The 19,942-nt window shown below is 34.5% G+C and overlaps 1 long non-coding RNA gene across 1 annotated transcript in view; it reads left to right on the forward strand.

Annotated features, from left to right (window-relative positions):
• Positions 1-17,280: 17,280 nt before the first annotated feature.
• Positions 17,281-19,942, forward strand: part of LOC112523632 — a 4,880-nt gene continuing 2,218 nt past the window's right edge. The window contains exons 1-3 of the long non-coding RNA XR_003070291.1: positions 17,281-17,369; positions 17,456-17,496; positions 19,893-19,918. This is a non-coding gene — a long non-coding RNA (uncharacterized LOC112523632). The remainder of the gene's footprint in view (positions 17,370-17,455; positions 17,497-19,892; positions 19,919-19,942) is intronic.

Consider the following 19,942-nt stretch of genomic DNA (forward strand, 5'->3'; position numbering starts at 1 on the left):
CAGTTCAAATGATCCATCATCTTCATGCAAAACCAAAGAGTGTAACAATCAAGATTATACAACGATTTCGTTCTCCAATAAGAAACTGAATAGTGAATGAATATGTCTCGAGATGGACCCGAAAATGAATAAACTAATCAAACTGGAGAGCCATTTTGAATCCAAACGTTTGATCTCTCCTCCCTACATGCCCTATTAATTCCCTATATATTTGTTCAAACAATCTAATGTTTGACAACAACAAAATACAATCTCCCCTCCAAAATTGTCTAATCGAACTTGTGTTGTATGATTGTACGACACAAGTCAATAAGAAAACATGTCCCCTAATTAACAACAACAATCAGTATCCGTCACTTCACTACATAAAAACAACGTCGTTTATCTCCTAATTTTTGATAAATTAGAACACGTATTTTTATCAGCTAAATTAATGAGATTAAAGTTTATTATTACAGATATTTGAATGGAATAAGAGTTTTATGTTATTTGTTAATATATTATAAATCGTTTACTGCATATTTGTAAATCTCGTTTATTTCAAATTATTACTTATTACTCCATACGTAAAACTTTCTAAAGTTTTACGTTTGAACTCCTTATAAGTAATTAGGGTAAAAAGTTGATTAGTTGGAACTTTCACGAGCCCCATATGGAACCCGACTACAAAGACATCAATATGCGTGACATTTTTTTGACTCACTCAGTGGCTGAGACTAGTGGAGGCCTAGGATCTAATTCGGATTGTCTGGTATTTGAGCAAAGCCACTGCGCTCCTTTACCAACTGACCTACATGACAGAGGCAACTCCATAAAAATAATTGATAAACAACTGATGAACATCATTAAATAAAAGATAAACGTTAAGCTTTATTAATACGACAAAATAATACATAAATTTTGGATTATATTTTTTTTTACTGAGAAATTGCATTAATTTTTTATTCTGAATTTACAATAAAATTAAAAAGGACATGAAAATGAGGATGATAATATATAATGATGTTTTGTTAAAAATATAAGGGGTCGTTTACCAAACACTTACCCGATAAGTATCTAGCGGTAAAATTCAACACTATCATTTACTTACCGGGTAAGATGTTAATCAACAAAAAACGGCTTTCTATGCAATGAATTACCCGGTAAGAGCTGACCGTGGTAAGAGTCATTGCCCTCACTTACCGGGTAAGACTACTCTAGGTCATTGTCTCGCTCTTACCGGGTAAAATTCATGGTCCTTTCTATGTTCATCCGATAAAGTAATGTAACTTGGTAACCGCTTACTCAAATATGCATTTGATAAACGACCCCTAAATGTAATTAGTGATTACTTAGTAATCATCCATATCGTATTGAATCTATTCAATGGACATGCATACTTAATTTAATCCTTCATCTAATCAACTATTAAAAATTGTTTGGTTTGTAAATATCCCACAAAATGCGAAGTTTCAAATGGGTGACTTCGGGCTATCTGCAAAGCAAGTGGTCGTCCTGAGATTAGTCGGCTTGCATAGCGGGTTGAATATCCAGATTAATAAAAAAAAAATAAGACTTGGGCTTTTGAGGATCCTCCTCAGGGGTCACAAGTCAAGTCCTACAACGCGATTAGGGATTAACCTGACTGTTTTCCAGGACGTTAAATTAGTTAAGGTGTGCAAGTTGAATCGGACATCCATAATTAAACAAAAGAAAGAATATACTTAATTATTGAAGTTTAGACAAATTGTATGAAAAAGTAATCTACTTTGGTTTGATTCCTATTTAAAGTAACACACTTTCAAAACCTTTATTTTAGTACCTAAAATATAAAATCTCAACCATTTAAATACCTAAGTAACATGTTATTTGCACACATGGCAAATGATGTGGATTTTTTTTATGTATATTAGTTTTAAGTAATTTTTATTACTATATATATAAATTATATACATTTTTAAATTTAAATTTAACAATCATTCTTAAATTGTAATTTTATAATCTAAAATTTTATAGAATTTGTATAATCATTTTTAAACAGCGAAGAACATGTTTTTTACCTCAAAACATATAAAGATAACCCAGAAAACCATGACCGGAGTTGGTGGCGGATGAGAAGGGGTGTACATATATTAAATGAGAAAGGGATTTAGGGGTAGGTTTTGAACTTTATTTGTAATTTAAAAATATTGTAAAATTTATATTTGTTTTAGAACGAAAATTGCAAAATTACAAGTTCTAAAAATAATAATTACGTTATTTAAAAAAAATTAAATATTAAAACCTTTAAGAATTAAAAAAAATAATGATAAGAGTTTTTTTTTGGCTAAATTACAAAATTTTATAAATATTATAATTTTATAAAGATAATTATGTGGAATTTCTTGTTTATTTAGAGGTTGTTTGTTTACCTCTTAATACTTTCATTAAGAGGCAAACTTTGAATCGTTAAGAGATGAATCTTCTTTGACAGAAAAAAAAAAGTCTGCCTCTTAATGGTTCTAAAACACTATGAATGATTTTGTCTTATATTCCCCTTAACTATTAAAAGCCCTAATTTCATTGTACACAATTACCGAACAATTATATTTCATTTTGCATTATATCATGAGAGCCTATTAATCATTTTGACCATTTAAACATTATGCACCAAACCATTTAACAATTGTCAAACAGCCCCTTAGTGTTAATAAAATATAAAAATGATGTCACACAAACAAAAAACTGATCCTAGTCAACGTTTTTAGGTTATTTGATAAATTAGGTATTTAAAATTTGAAAATGTCACATCTCATATATCAAAATAAAAGTTATAAAAATATGTTACTCAAAAATAGGAATCAAACTGAAATATAATACTGTACTCATAATTTGTCCTTAAACTTTATATGATTCTTTTTTTACTGAATACTGAGTATAATAGATTAATACATTATATAAAATAAAATAAAAAGTAATAATACCAAATCATATCGACCTTTTAACCATTCCATTCCCTAAAAATTCTCGTTGCATCCATGAAGGTAATTGTAATGGTTTTCATGAAATTTATGGAATCTCCATGATTTATGCAGAAGTGTTTTTAGAGAATAAAAAATATATTTTAAGAGAATCTTAACTTATACAGATGTAAAATGTTGGATTCAGTGTAGTTTCGTTTCAGACATATTATTTTATCAATTTATAACTCAGTTTTGCAACAACGTGGCTTCAACCATTGAGTGTAGCAATAGAAATTATAAGAGATAGAAAAGGCTTTGAAGAATTTTATTAAGAACCATAGAGAATATTTATACATATATTTACATCTCATTTAGAGGAAACAAATTAACCTAATTAATACTATTAAATAGAAATATTGATAAGAATAATTATAAACAAAAGAGATATTATAATAATAATAATAATAATAATAATAATAATAATAATAATAATAATAATAATAATAATAATGTAGAGGATCAAAATCAGATATTGGTATCCTTGATTGAATTATGAATTTGGGTAGAGATATTATCCTTATCATGCCCCCTCAAGATGGACGTCCTTTGGGAAAATCCAATCTTGGCAAGTAGCGTATAGAAGCGAGATTTAGGTAATGGTTTGGTGAGGATATCTGATAACTGATTATCACTGGGATATGTTGAACTCGAATTGTGTCGAGTTGTACTTGTGCACGAACAAAGTGAAAGGATAATGCTAGATGTTTCATGCGGGAGAAATAAACAGGATTGGCGGAGTAGTGTGTGGCACCAAGATTATCACGGTAGAGCAAGATTATCACGGTAGAGAGCAGGTTGATGTGTTGGTGTAATCCCAAGCTCTGTAAGCAGAGAACGTAACCAAAGTACTTCAGTTGTTGTGTCAGCAATTGCTCGAGATACCACCTCAGTGGATGAACGGGCCAAGGCTCGTTGCTTCTTGGTGCTCCATGAAATTGGATTACAACCAAGATAGACTAAGTAACTGGTGCTAGAAATGTAGTTATTCGTATCCTGAGCCCAATCTGGATTTGTAAAGGCGTGAAGTCTTAATGGAAAATTACGGTAGAGTTGATGACCATAGTGAGAAGTACCATCTAAGTATCATAATAATCGCTTAAGAGCAAGCCAATGATCATTAAAGGGGCAATGCATATATTGTGATAGTTTGTTGACAACATAGGCAACATCTAGACGAGTAAGAGAGAGGTATTGTAAGATTCCAAGAATGGCTCGATATTCTGTATGGTTGGTAATAGGTGGGTTCGTGGCTTAAGTGAGGGGCAGATTTAGAGCTAGGGGAGTGGATACTGGTTTGGAGTCATGATGTTATACTTCACTAGCACGTCATGAATGTATTTGGTTTGGTTAAGAAAAAGATCCTGGGAATTAGGGATGACTTCAACACCTAGAAAATAGGAGAGGGGACCGAGGTCTTTGAGGGAGAAGCGATGGGCGAGAGTAGAGATGAAATTCGTTAGGTAAGAAGGAGAAGGGCAGTGACAATAATATCATCAACGTATACTAAGAGGTAGATGGTGGCAGTACCATGCAGGTATAGAAATAGGGATGGATCGGAGATGGAGTTTTGGAATCCAGAAGATAGAAGGAAAGTTTTAAGTTATGTATACCAAGCTCTTGGGGCATGTTTAAGGTCATAAATAGCTTTGTTAAGTTTACAAACGTGGGTAGGATGTTCTTTGTCGATATATCCTGTGAGTTGAGATATGTAAACATTATCGGTAAGAGCTCCTTGAAGAAATGCATTGTTAATGTCAAGTTGGCAGAAAGACCTACCACGACATACGGCTAGGGATTAAATAAGGCGATGTCGGGGCGTTGGTGTAAGCCCCTTACAACAAGTCGGGTTTTGACCGTCCAATGGAGCTGTCTGAATTATATTTGATGGGAAATACCCATTTACAACCAATGATATTTTGAGAAGCATGAGTAGAAACAAGGTGACAAGTATTGTTACGGATAAGGGCATCAAATTCAAGCTGCATGGCTTGAAGCCATGTTCGATCATTGAGAGCTTTTGTGGCACTTGTAGGTGCATGAGGATGAGGATGAGAGACATGGGTAAGGTATTTAGGACTGGGTTTGATGATGTTATTTGTGAGACGAGTGATAATGGTATGAGTTGGTTGAGGTGAGGATGGTGGATAGAAGGATGTAGGTGATGATGTAGTGAAGGAAGATGGTGTGCTTTGATGGGATGGAGCGGTTTACATAGTAGGGGAGGGAGAGGACAAAGAATTATGTGAGGGCAAAGGAGGACTATTAGCTAAAGTGGGTGAGGGAATTTTAGAAAGTGATGTTGGGGGTTGGTTAAGGCGGCATTATTGTTGCGAATAAGATGTAGAGAAAGAGTGCACCACTCATGAGCATTTATACTTGGGGAGGAGGATGATGCGGAGATTAGAGTAGAATAAGGAAATTATGACTCAATAAATTTGACATGCCGAGAAGGGTAAACTTTGTTGGTTCTTGGATCAAGACAGTAATAGGCACTTTGAGTGGGAGAGTAAACAACAAATATACAAGGGGTGGACTTAGGTTGCATTTTCTGGGTGTTATATGGTTTTAACCACGGATAACAAAGACAACTGAAGCTTCGAAGTTTGGTGTAATTAGGGGTGGTATTGAAGAGTTTGAGTTAGGGAGAGACATTTTGGAGAGTAGGAGTGGAGATACGATTGATTAGATATTTAGCCAGGGTCAAAAATTAAGAGGGAAGCTGGCATGTGATAAAAGTATGGGACCCGTTTCAACGATGTGATGGTGTCGTCGTTTGGCGTACCCATTATGTTCTGGTGTATGGGTGGATAGGTGAGATGAGAGATGCCATTAGTTAAGAAATTAGGAGTAAGTTTGAGGTATTCCCCGCCATTGTCGAAGAATAATTGAATAGGACGATTGAAGAATTTTTCAACTAGAGCACGAAAGCGCTGAAAAGTGAAGGCGGTGTCTAATTTTTGTTTGAGGGGATGTAACCAAATATATTTTGTAAAATGGTCAACGAAAATGACATAGTATTTAAAATTGTCATATGAAAGAATCGGAGTCGTCAAACGTCCGTAAATATTAGTTCTAACAGAGCGGTAAAAGTAAGAGTAGACTTGGAAAAGGGTAGTTTATGACTTTTATAGATATTGCAAGAATTACAACTAAACTGAAATGAAGTAAGATTTAATGACACTTGACTCTCTAAGATTTTAATAATATCAATATAGGGATGACCCAAACGGTGATGCCAATTGATGGGAGGAACGACCATGCTTGAGTGAACGAGAGGAGGTGATGTGATCCATTCATAGATTCCCCCGTTAGTTGGCCCTTGGGGGAGAGTGAGGCCGGTCGAGCGATCCTTAATACATAAAGAGGTAGGTAAGAATTTGACAAAAGCATTATTTTCAATGTAAAATTGAGAAAAAGAAAGAATGTTTACAGATATATATCGTACAAATAAACCATTGGAGAATTTAAATAAATTAAGAGAAGTATAGATAGAGAAAGAACCAATATGAAAAATTGGTAGAGAGGAGCCATCACCAATGACGAGATTATCAGAGCCGTCATAAGGGGCATGTAAAGCTAGGTTGGCCAAATCATTTTTGACATGGTGAGTGGCACCGCTTTTCATGAGCCATGAAGAGGAAGGGAAATTAGCAAAGGTAGCAACATTAGTTTGAGGAGCCGAGCGAGAGACTCAGGTTGGATTCGGACCGAGGGGAGACGTGGGAAAAATTATGTGAGGGAAGAGTTGTTTGAAGACGGGGCATTGAGAAACGACGTAATCCTCATGAAGACACCACTGACAATTACCGAGATAATGTTTTGAGGTGCGGTTGTTGTTGGTGGTGTTTGGGGTGGGAAGGATGCCGGAGATGGTGGGGTTGTCATTCCTTGCCATGATGAGAAATTGGATGGGAATAAAATTGATCAATGCTCTGATACCATGTAAGAGATGAAAAGGCTTTGATGAATTTTATTAACAACTATGGAGCCTGTTTATACACACATTTACATCTAATTTAGAGAGAAACAAATCAACCTAATTAAGACTATTAAATAGAAAATATTGATAAGAATAACTATAAACAAAAAAGATATTACAACAATAATGTAGATGATCAAAATCAGAGATTGGGTAAAGATATTATCTTTATCACAAATTTCAATTTATTGATTTTATGAAAATGAAAAAAGTAAAAGATTTTAGGACAAAGTTCATAAAAAAAATGTGTATTTATTTAATATATTCACACTGAAGAAAAATATATATTTAAAAGATTATAATATAGAAAAACATGTCAAAAATCATTTATATTAAGTTAAACTAGTTAACTAAGGGGCTGTTTACCAAACACTTACCCAGGTAAGTTATTATCAAGTCACATTACCTCATCGGATGAATATGGTACGGACTAAAAAATTTACCCGGTAAGAGCGAGACAAGGACCATAAGTCTTACCCGGTAAGTGAGGGCGACGACTCTTACCAGGGTAAGCGCTTACCGGATGAATTGTTGTATACAATGTCGTTTTGATGGACTAAAGTCTTACCCGGTAAGTAAATAATAGTGTTGATTTTTACCGGTAAGCACTTACTGAGTAAGTGTTTGGTAAACGGCCCCTAAGCCACTAAGGATTAGGATGTTGGATGTATATGCCCATGACACTAAACTTGACGATCCGGCAAATGATACACGATCCCAAATGGTCACACACATACAAGCAAATTAACCTCAATCGTACGATCGAATATGATTCGATTATTTTCAATCCAAACAATTGTCATGCTTATTTAATCGAAATAATAACTTCTGATAATAATAAAATATATCTTTTATATATTTTGACTAGTGTTTAAGTCTAATATGTATTTGATATATATATATATATATATATATATATATATATATATATATATATGGRGAGCGATCAAATGCAAACCAYTCAATTTGTAYAAACCGTGCAAACCKCATTCAACCAMTCATARTTTTTCATTTTGTTCATTTTTTTGTAATTATGAGAGGTCGATTAATCATTTTTATTGTGGAGGGTGTTAATCATAGATATTATCATCTTCATTATTTTAATTTTAGAGAAATACATGAAACAGTTTCATTAATGTTAGAGAAATACATGAAACAGTTTCATTAAGTATTATATGAAACAATTTCACAACCATATATGAAACAACTTCATCAAAAAAAGTATTATATGAAACAATTTCACAAGATTAAACAATTTCATGAAAAAATTTCATAAGATTAAACAATGAAATCGACAGATGAAGGTGGTTTGCACGGTTTACACAAATGAGGACGGTTTTCATATGATCACTCCTATATATATCATTATTTTCATTGCTTTAAATGTACACTTAATTTGTTATGTGCGGCATTAATTATGTAAGTTTTATATTTTGATATAAAATTTATATGGAATAACTAATTACTAACACAATAAATTATGGTTGGTTTTAGGTTGTTTATTAGTTGATTTACAAGCGTATTGGTTGCTTCCAAGTACACTATAAAGGACATTTAAAATATTAAACAAAAGAGGACAAGGTATGGGATGTAAGAAGTATGTTGGGAGACATGGCCTCCCACTCTTTCTTCTTTTCTTCCTTTTGAATCTATCATATATATGCATGTGTGGTGGTTCAATAAAAAAAGAAGGTAATACATATTTTCATACTATCCTAACTTTTTCTAAGTTTTCTCTCTAAAATTCAAAGTGTTAGAGACTTTAGAGAAAGAGTTCTTGAGAGAAAAAGTGAGGAGATACATACTTGGTTTTTATTTCTAAGGTAGAGATAAAAACACACTAGTTTGGGTTGCAAGGAACTAGCTGTGTGGATCAACTTTGGAGAAAGATCCGTTTTTCTTCTCTACCCGACATCAATGTTCAAGCTTCAAAAGTTACAGTTCTAAAACCCACTATGGTTGTGTTTTTCGTTTTTCTAAATTCTTTAATGCATGAGATCCTTGTTGGGAGTTTTTGTGAAAATCATTGTAGGTTTATTTTATGCTTCTGTTGCTTTCTTTGATAATATTGTTTTAAAGTTACCTATAAAAAGCATGTCAAATATCACTAAGGATTAGGATTCAGGAACGAAGCTACGTGATTTCATGTATGATGGCAAGGCATGCATCTGTTTAAGTTCCGCAAGAAATAGGGACCCAAATTTTGTTAATATATCGTAGTGGTTCAAAAAGTATTAATAACTAAAGTAGTTCCAAAGTTTTTTTAGTATATGAACGTATATTCAAATGAGACTATGATTTTTATAGGATTGAGAATAACAAATATGTTTTTGAGAGAAAGAGGTGGAAGAAGTTTAGGAAAAGTAGTGTTACTCGAGGCCGTAACCAGTAATGTGTTGTCATTCCTGACAACAATATGATGTGAAAAATTATTATTAAAAACATGGGACAGTGTACTTGAATTAGATGTCATGTAAGATGTCACTTCGGTATCCGAATACCAATTATCGTCTGAGAACACGGAGAGTCATCATGAAAAGTCGAGTCAATATCGATAGGGACATGACTATTCCGGGACAAAGTGAGATGAGCCTATGGAGATGGACGTAGCCCAAGTATTGGGTGGCCACTCATGGATACCAAGAAGGAAGGTTGTTTGTGACCATGGGGTAGGGGCATGGAGGTAGTTGCCAGTTTGGTTGGTACCATGATTACTGAGAGGAATTTTGAGGCAAATGAGCACCACATCCTTCTGTGTCGCTTCAAGTTCGATAACCATGACCCCAACCTCGGCCTTGTCCACATTAAAAATTTCTAGACTCGCATCAAAATTGGTTTCCATCGAAAGAGGGGCGGTAGAAGCTTAAGAAATCAACGGCTGTGTGTGCATCACCATAGTCGTCGACGCCAAAAAGTTGAAGCCAAGATAGCTTGTTGAGCCTATAGTGTATCTTCCATTGTAAGCATATTCCTCAATTGGTAGAACGACAATAGGAGATAAGTTTATTGTATTATTGTAGCTACTCCTTCGCATGCTTCTGATAAGCCCGTAACCAATTGAAGCACAAGATGTTGGTTAGAGATTAGAGATCCGATGTTAGCAAATTGGTCGGAAAGCATTTTAAGATGTTCGTGTTGGGGATAATTTTCACAATAAAATGCACAAAAGTCCCAAGCCAAATGCCAAAATGTGCAAAGATGCAACCCAACAATCGAAACAGAATATGAGGATCCTACATGTGTTCAAATGTACCAACAAGTAGAAAATGCAATAAAAACAATACTCAAACAATGTAAATACAAACAAACACAATAACATCGAGATTCAATGTGGTTCCACTATCGTGAGATAGTGTACATTCATAAGTTAGAAATGGAGCTTGTATATATTGATGAACAAAATGGAGGAGATTGCAATAGAGTTTACCTTAATAATAAGATCCTACAACCTTGAGGATAAAACTCCCTAACTTGGCTTCCAAGTTTACCAAAGTCACTCAAAGAAAGAAGAAGACCATAAGCTTATGGTCTGAAAACAGTAGCTAAGCTGGTAAAAAATGGGCCTCCAGCTGGTCCAAAACAATTTAGGCTTCTTAGGCTTGGTGACATGTATCAAAATATTCAACACTCCACCTTGATACGAACACCACCCATCAAAAACGGCACGCGACTGTAACAAATCCTCCCAAAATTGGTAGACAACCCAAATGACATGGATGTCAAAGAACTTCGGCATTGATCATCACCTGCTAACATCTTTGTCAATAAACAAACATCTAACCAAAATTCTTCAAAATCACAGATATAGAAATCCAAGATCTAAATGCACATCGAACCATCTCTCCCGCATGAATTCCTTATGGCTAAATGCCTTTCGGCGAAAATTCCTTACAACATTAACATTTGAGGAATCGGATGATCTTCGAGCAATATTTGAACTTTGTAGCTCCCAATGGCTTTGTGAACATATTCTCTGCATAATCGTCTGTGTGAATCTTCTTGAGTGAAACAATCTTCTCCTCGTGCATCGCCACAAGGAAAAATTCTCGAAGGCCTATATGCTTTGTCCTTGAATTGGAAGCCAAATTTTCCACAAGATGAATTGTGCCTTGATTATCACAATTCAATTCCACCACTTTTTCATCGAAGCCAAATTCAGTAAATAGTTCCTACAAATGCACTGCATCTTCCTCGCCTTAACCGTCACAACTAACTCGACCTTGGTAGTCGAAAAAGCCATAATAGATTGCAACATCGCTCTCCAACTAATGGTTGTCCCATACAAACCAAAACATAACTGAGGGTTGATTTTGCTTGATCTTTGTCATCAGCATAGTCGGAGTTGTAATAATCGACCATATCACACTCCACTTTATTGCCGATGAAAAGGAGCCCCCTCTCCGAAGTACCCTTCAAGTACCTCAAAATGCCTTCCACGACTTCCCAATGTGCCTTACTAGATTTATACATGCACCTGCTAACGACACCAAATACTTGTTCCAAATATGGTCTTGTGCAAACCATAGCATACATAATACTTCCAACTATACTCGCATACGGTACCTTTCTCATTCGAGATCGATCTTCTTCAGAGAGGGGACAATCACATAGAGATAGCTTCGTATGTAAAGGCATGGTTGTTGATTTGCCTTTGCACATTCCATTTTGAACTCTTTCAAAACCTTACGGATGTACTTAGTTTGGATTAACTTCATTGTTTTCAGCTTTCTATCTCTAGTGATCTCCAAACCCAAAATCTTCGTTGCTTCTCCAAGATTCTTCATTTCAAAGGTACAATTCAACTTTTTTTTAATTGATTGTTTCATGTTTATCTTTAGAAACAATCAACATATCATCAACTTACAAGAGTAAATAAGTGTAAACACCCTTAACACACGTATCTTTTACACTACTATCATAGTTGTTTGAAAGCATAAAAGAATCAAACCTATTGTATGTCATGGTACTGTTTCAAGCCGTATAATGACTTGTGTAGCTTGCAAACCCAATTGGCTTCTTCCGATGCCTCAAAACTTTTCGGTTTCTCCTATATATTTCTTTTTCTAGCTCATCGTGGAGGAAGGCGTTCTTCACATCAAGTTGCTCTAATTCAAGATCTTGAGTTGCAACTATCGACAACAAGACACGTACCAAAGTGTATCTCACAACTGGGGAAAAAATCTCATCATACTCGATCCCCTTCTTTGTGAAAACTCCTTGGCTACCAGTCTAGCCTTGTATCGGCCACCATCCTTGACCTTGAAGATCCACCTGCAACCGATGGCATAGTTCTTCTTTGATGGTAGTACCAAAGACCAAGTTCGGTTTTTCTTCAGCGATTGCATCTCTTCTTTCATATCTCCAAGCCATGACCCGCTATCACATGCCATAATAGCATTTTCATAGTCATAATGATCTTTCACAGTGACACTAAGACATAATCAAATTGTTCACTAAAGCTCAAGCTAGTATACAACCAGTCTCATATTTCATAGGAGCGCGTTGGCTACGTTGGCTCCTTCGAAGATTCTCATCTTCACGGACTTCTTGATTAATGGTTCCATCTTGATTCGAGATCTCCCCAACTTTAAAATTATCAACATGGGCATTGGGAGATAACTAAGGTGAACCATTATCGTCATTAACTATTTCAAAGGTTGGTTCTCTGACAATCTCCAGGGTTGTAGTGTAGGAGGTGGACCGGCAGGGATGCACCCGGTACCAATAGGGCCCTTAACTCAGGTAGGTATTAGAATCATGGGATCCACAACATCCTCTTTATTAAAAGCCTCAACAATTGGGTCTTTACCTCGAAGAAATGTGACTCATTAAAAGTCATATGTCGAGAATGAATGATCTTGTTTGTCTTGGGAAACCAGGTTCGATACCCCTTAAGCCCTTCAAGATAACCAAGTAAGACACCCCGGATAACACGAGGCTCCAACTTGTCGTTCCCCTTTCGCTGAGCATAAATGGGCGAACCAAAAACTCCAAAATAACTTAAACATAAATTGTTCTTTCCTTTCCATACCTCTTCGAGAATTTTCTCGCCAATTCCCGAGCATGGAATTTGATTCACTATGTGAACGGAGGTGGATAATACCTTGGCCCAAAACTCTTTCGAAAGACCCGCAGTGATGTGCATGCGTATTGCCTTCTTCAACAAGGTATGATTCATCCTTTTGGAAATCCCACTTTATTGAGGGTCGTCGGGTGTAGTGAAATGGCGTTGAATATCTCTCAAAGAGCCAAATTTAAGAAACCCCATGTCCTTGTATTGATCTGGTAATGAAAATTACAAAATCATGGCTAAAGCTTCGAAGTCTTCAACAAGCTTCAATTCTGCCAACCTTATCTTCGTCAACAAGTCATCGAAATTCGTTATGTGTTCCTTAATCATTGTCCCTTCGACCATAGGAAAGTTTACACATAAGTTCAATAGAATCATCCTATTGGTGAAATTTTCTTCAAATACAAGTCTTCTAACTTAGACCAAATACCATCCAGTGTAGTCTCCGAGCTAATTTGTCCTATCATTGCGTCTCCTATAGCTAACTACAATCGGTTCATCGCCTATTGCTTCATCTCGATCATTTCAACAGTCTATACATCGGGATTTAGGTCTTCAGGAGCATACACAACTAGATACCACCTATTTACCATCAAAACGACCTTCATCTTCCATTGTCATTCACCAAAATACCCATCACCATTCCATTGTTCAATTTACAAAGCGGTTCCTTGATCATTGTACGACCCCTTTACATAAAGTCACGATGATGAAGAACCACTTTTATAAGAACCAAAAACATTTTGTTCTTGGCCAGATATTTTATCGAACAATTGGTGTGCATTAAACTCAACTAATCCTCCTACAAGTAATTAGCCTGAAAACACACCACAAATTGACCCAATAGCTCTGATACCACTTGTTGGAGATAATTTCTACAATACAATGCACAAAAGTACCAACAAGTAAAAAATGCAATCCAAAAAGAAACTCAAACAATGTAAATGCAAACAAACACAATAACACCGAGATTTAATGTAGTTCCAATATCGTGAGATAGTACATCCATAAGGGAAAGATGGAGCTTGTATATACTGATGAACAAAAGGGAGGGATTACAATGGAGTTTACTTTAACAAGAAGATCCTACAATCTTGAGATAAAACTCCCTAACTTGCCTTCCATGTTTACCAAAGTCGCTCAAAGAAAGAAGAAGAAGACGACAACCTTATCTTGTAAGCTGAAAAATCAGCACCTAGAAGGCCTGAAAAACAGCAGCTAAGCTAGTCCAAAGTGAGCCTCCAACTGGTCCAAAACAATTTGGGCTTTTTAGGCTTGGGGTTGGGCTTAGTGACACGTATCAAAATATGCAACAATTGGCAATACGCGAAAATATTCAGGAAGTCAGTTTGAAACATACGAGAGAATTGATGTTCAAGTTGTACTTCCCTTGAGATTTTGTTGTCTTGGAATCTGTCGATGAGATGATTCCATGCTTGTTGTGGCGTTGCACCGGGTTCCAAAATACTATCGAGTAGATCCATTGAAATGGTGTCGTATATCCATTATAGGAATACAACATCAAGGTGTTGCGAAAGAGAGGCTGGAACTATTTCATCTCGTGGCGATATGATGTGATGGAGGACTTGGTACACACGTGCGTGGATTTTGAAGAGTTCTGCCCATGATGCTTATGTATTTTCTTGATTTCCAAATGGATCAATTGAACCTCGGGGGAAGGCTGAGGAACAACATCTGATGCCAATGTAGAAGATGTAGTTTCGTCAATCACCATCAAAGATGGATGACAAGTCGGCGTTTAGAATTTTCGTGAGAGTAGGGGTTGTTGGAAGAATTAGGGTGTAGAAGGAAGTGGCGTTTTATTCTCTCATGTCCTGTCAGATGGATCAATCCATGAGTTTCCCCTCTCATCATTGATATATATATATATATATATATATATATATATATATATATATATATATAAAAGAAAGATGTTGAATTGGTCAAAATTTGAGATCAAGGATAACTCCCACAAGACAAAGAATTCGAAGGAGTTAAAGATAAATCATTATTATCTTAATTATAGAATTATCAAAACAAAAAGTGAGAAGGTTATCCCCATACGATAACCTACACGAAATAGAGATGAAAGGCTAGAAGAGAAAATGTGGAGCTTCGGTGGTTCAAGAACAAAAAAAAACTTACAGTGAGTTTTAAAGGATGAATTCATCTATCAAGGTATGATTTTATGTTAAAATTTCATAATATTGTGGTTTTAGTAGCGTAGGATGCCAAGGAACGGATTTGTGGATGAATGATATCGAAAAAGATGCCAAAAGGCCATGGTAGTAAGCGAAGACGCAAATGTTATGTTGCTCTGATTGAATCAGAAAAATTGTGTTGTTTGTAAATTGATTGTAAATTGCTCTTTTATGGAAATAAAATGTGCAATATGTTTCTGGAAAGGTTAAGAGGTTCGCCACAACTTTTGTTCATACGAACCAAACCGAATTTTGGTTCTATGTTGAGAAATATCGTAAGTTCTTTCAAATTGGTCAGATTTTTGAGCATCAGCGCACTGGTTTTATAAAAAATTGGTATAAAATCAAGTATAACTCAGATGGAGGTGAAATTTCACTTTCTGGATTCAAGGGAGATGTATATAAAAGTTCTACATGCACATTTTGTGCTAAAACTCTCTGACACATATATCATTGAATTTTGTTACAGGTTCAATTCTGAGATCATTTTGCTTTGGTCTAGTCAACTTGAAACATGTTAGAGAACGTATGTAGGAGTCGATTGATGTGATCTAGTACATGTATCGTGAAGCATACCTCTGTACTTGTAGATTTGATGTTACACGTATCGAGGTATTCCTTTATTCTTGCAGATTTGATGTTATTGACAATGTTGACCCATACAGTAGTATTTGAGGTATACCTTAAAAAAAAGGATTTGAAGCGTTATAACATATAAACATAGTGAATAAGCATATGATTTCAATTAACTATAAACTGTAGAGAGGAAAACTCTAACTTTGAAAATATTAAAACAGAATTCGTAATTTTTAACAAAGCAAATGGTACTTTTCATATTTAATGAGTGTTAATTTTACATAATTTTATAAAAGTTTTACATTTAGTCAGTTTTATTTATTAATATAATTAAAATAATTATATTTAAATATAACTGATAAATAAATAATGTATAACTAGAGTAATTGTATTTTTTTTTATATTTAAATTAATATCTCAAATTTATATATAAATTTTACGTATTTCTATATAATTTAATTTTTTATTTTCTATTGTATACACTTTTAAATTGACTTTTTTTTTTTTTTTTTTTTTTGTACATATTTTTATATAATTTCTATGGATTGTTAATAGCCCAAATTTTTATACAATTTTATAATTTGTCGAGTTTTTTGAGGATAATTTTTGTACATTTTTTACTATACTAAATTTTATAAATAAGAATGTAAAATGATATAAAGTTAAAATTAGGGGTGCTCAAAAACCCGACCAACCCGATCAACCCAAACCAACCCAATGTGAAATAACTCAACCCGAAGCAACCCGATGTCTAATTGAGCTGTAAAATTTTCAAACCGTAGGTATTGGTTGATATTGGGTTACTATTATTTGAACTCATCCCAACCAAATGAACCCGATATCCTTTTATTTATTGGATTTAATATGATTGTTGAGTTTATATTAATGTGTATCTATACTATCTTATAATGCATTTGGCTAAAAACTCTTAAAACTCTTAAACTCTTAAACTCTTAAAAATAACCTTTTAAGCTTATAGTACAATCTATTAAAGCCACATCCCTAAAACCAATCATTCTTATCGCCATCCATAAAACAAATTCCCCATTTTATCGCCTCCCTAATCTAAACCCAAACCCAATCCCAATCGATTTTCAAACCCATGACCGACCAGATATTTTGATGAAATCGATTTGGGTTATCGCTTCAGATTATGAGATAGATTTTGATTTTGATTTATATCTTATCCCTAATCCCAATTCGTCTTTCTCGCCATCCCTATAAGGATCGATTTGGGTTATCGCTTCAAACAAATTATAAGAGATTTCGATTTCTGTTGACTATGTTTGCAATTCGAGAATTTGCTACTATCAGTATACGGATTTTGAGGTACGAAGTTTCCTATTTGATCTTTTTTATGTTTCTTAGGGTGTCGATTTGATTCGGTACTACCTCCATTCCATAGATTTGTGTTGTTGTTCTTATTTGATCTTATAGATTAATATTTTCATTCCATTGGTTCATAGCTTGAAGGTGAAAATCCAGTTGAAATGATTCTTGTTATGACTGTGAAACTTGGATTTGGTGGGCAGAAGTTCATGCCAGATATAATGAATAAGGTACATAGGCGTGTTTGCGGGAACTTTGCTAACATTTTCGTTTGCGATTTTTAATTGATTTCTATTATCCTTCCGTTTTGCTTTAGGTGTGCATGCTGAGAGAGAAGTCCCAAAACTTGATATAGAGGTTAGTTGTTCAATAACTTATATTTTTTATGTATTTATATGCTTTAAGATCACATATGTTCATACTTCTTCAATTCTTCACCAAGCTCTTCTACATTTATCATTTCTATGAACAAGTCATCTTTCATGCCTACATTTTTTCTTTTGTCATTTTGTCATTGTGAGGACATGGGTTTAATTTAAAGTACCTTTTGTCTTGCTCTATATTTGAATCGCTGACTGATACAAATAATTTTAATATTCAAAATATCTGATTACATAATTTTGTCTTGGTTTGTAACGTTCCTAACAACCTGATTTTATGCACTCTCCTGGCGACATGGTTGCATTACCAAACCACAAATTCCTATCCGAGTTGAGGATGTTTCCAAGATCTAATTTCCAATGCATTTATTTATATGGAGTATTTGCATAACCCATTTGCCTTAAGTTTGCCAACACTCTGTGTTGCACACTTACACATATACCTTTGTGCTAATGTTTGATCTTAAATGCAAAAGCCTCTATATTTATAAATATCATCACATCTGCTATTARTTGCCTCTATTACTATGTTTCACCATTTATGTAATCTGAATTGATCAAATGCAATAGCTATGATTAAAACTGGAAACTTGTAGAAAGCAACCTACTGTATTAACATACATGAAAATGTAAATTGATAAAAGTATTAGTTAGTAGATTAGTATGAGAACCTACTTGCTTGCAGAGAAGACCTAACATGATATAGATGGCCATTTCAGCACATGAAGCAGCATTTCCTGTTTCCCCAATGGGAATTCTTGCAACTTTTATTCCATGGTTTGTAGCAGCAGCTACATCAATACCTTCATTAAAAGATTGAAAAAGAATTGAATTCATAGAAGTAGTTGGACTTCTTAGAGTGCTCGAAGGTCAGAAATTTTAGTTCTATAGTTCAATACACAAAGATTAAGCAAATGGACAATGACCTTCTAAGCCAACACCATACTGCATTATGAGCTTCATCCGAGTTGCACGAGCAATAATATCTGAATTAAGTCGCATGCTTTTCACCACACAAATATCATAGTTGCCAATAAGATCAGGTATATTAGCAAATGGAAGATCATCAACCTATGAAATAAGAGGTATAAAAGTTCATCAGATTAAGCAATTCTAAAGTCCTGTTTGCCATCTATTATTATTTCATCAATTAAAAAACCTGGATAGATGGACAGTTCTGCAAGTATTCTTTGGTGTAGTTATGTGAAGCTGCAAAATGAGGTCCACAAAAAAGAATCCGGGTGTTAGCCTTGCCATCCTCACACATATTTCGTTTGTTGATATGCGAAAATAACCTGCACCAAGAAAAATACAGTTAGCTAAAATCTACAATATGAACAAATAATTTTATGATTGCTTGTTATTAATAAGACAAATTGTTGGTTTTCCCTTTGAATGCATTAAGAATGGGAGATTATTTTGAAATAAAAAATATTAACAAAAATGAGAAAATCCACCATCCTGGAGAAACCATAAGCCCATAATCATGGACTTGTAAATAATTGTGTACCTTTAGAAAGTTATACAAAGGTGGAGTGAAAAAGGAGTGCAAATGCAGAAAACGTTTTCACAGGACCAAATGTTTGCAAATCTAACATCCTATATACTGAATCTCTGAAAAATAGTGTATTTTCTTGAAAAAAGCTTATGCTTCTAAGCAATTTAACAAAACTCAATAGTGTTTAGAGAGAATTTAAAATAGTTGGACTTGCTTTATTGCAATTTCGCATCTTGGAGTCTTTGGAGATAACAAGCTGATTGTTTATTTACTTACAAGATTGTGTTGTTTTAGAACAATCTTTGTGGAGCAAATTTCTATTTGGTCACCATGTGGGTCTAATCTGGTATTCACAGTTGTCCTTTAAATATGCACATTCCTAAACTTTAATTAACTTTTAAGAGGCTATTATATATACTGCTAATTCCTCATGTCTCCCTATCTCTCTCTCTCTCTCTCTCTCTCTCTCTCTCTCTTTTTCTTAACGTGTGCTTTACAAGCACATGATTAGTGCTATTGCTTTTGATGGTTCAAGCAATGAATGCTTCAGAGTTTGGCCTTTATGTTGAAGACTATATCTTATTGGTGAGTGGCTGAAGTTCTGTGTTTTTTACTGGGCAAACATGTGGCAACAAACAAACTCGCCATCATTGTTTTGCCTATAATCAACTCTTACCAATTATGCACTATCTCAGAAAAGGGGAAGAAATTGGTCAGTTATTGTTGCCATAGGTTTGTTCTTTTTTATTTTACTGTCTATTGGATTGATTTCAAAGTGTAGGGATCATGGAAGTTTTTCCCTTGCTACATACATACTTTAGTTTGCTGTATAACTTGTATATGTTGCAATTTTACTAATCTACTTTCTTTTGCAGGAATTTGCTTTATGTCTAATGAGTTGGTAAGAATTTCACATTTTATCCCT

The sequence above is a fragment of the Cynara cardunculus genome, assembly GCF_001531365.2.
Source record: "Cynara cardunculus var. scolymus isolate 2C chromosome LG 12, CcrdV1, whole genome shotgun sequence".
Lineage (NCBI taxonomy): Eukaryota > Viridiplantae > Streptophyta > Magnoliopsida > Asterales > Asteraceae > Cynara > Cynara cardunculus.